Here is a 655-nt window from a genome sequence, read left to right as displayed (position 1 = left end):
CCCGCCCCGCCCCCAGACAAGTGTCCCCCGGGGCGGTGGTGATGGTGCAGAAGAGTGGAGTGGCCGGCAAGGTTCTTGGCAGCAGCTGGGGCGGGGCTGCTGGAGGCTGGCTGCCGGACTCGCCCTCATGCTGTAAGACAAGCCCGTTGCCAACGCAGGGCGCGCAGAGCCGCCTCCGAGTTCACCGACCCGCTCTCCTCCCTTCCGCACGCGCTCACAGTGGTTCACAGTCAGTGCCCGGCCAAACTTCCATCTCTACCCTACCCCCTTCTCTCTCTTTCTCTCTCTCACTCTCTCACTCTTTATCCCTTTTTCTCTCTCTCCAATTGTTTATCATTTTTGAAAAAAACACTCAATACTCCCAATCACGTTTTTATTTACTATATATTTTTGCCCTTCTTACTTGGCGGTCGGCGGTCGGCGCCCTATCACATCACATCACATCCCGAGGACGCGCGAGATCGAAGGCCTCGAAGGCCTCGAAGGCCTCGAAGGCCCTTCTCTTTCCCTTTCACGGCGACGACTTCCCTTTCTGTATCCCCTCCTCATCACAAGCGGACCGAGAGGAAGTCATTATGATATCCCCTCCTGCTGCTGCTGCTCCTGGCGCGGAAGGGGAGGGGGGAGGGCGAGAGGGAGAGGAGGGGGTAGAGAA

This window comes from Frankliniella occidentalis, unplaced genomic scaffold (assembly GCF_000697945.3).
Source record: "Frankliniella occidentalis isolate FOCC.00 unplaced genomic scaffold, Focc_3.1 Scaffold545, whole genome shotgun sequence".
NCBI classification, from domain to species: domain Eukaryota; kingdom Metazoa; phylum Arthropoda; class Insecta; order Thysanoptera; family Thripidae; genus Frankliniella; species Frankliniella occidentalis.
Note: the sequence above shows the minus strand (reverse complement) of the source record.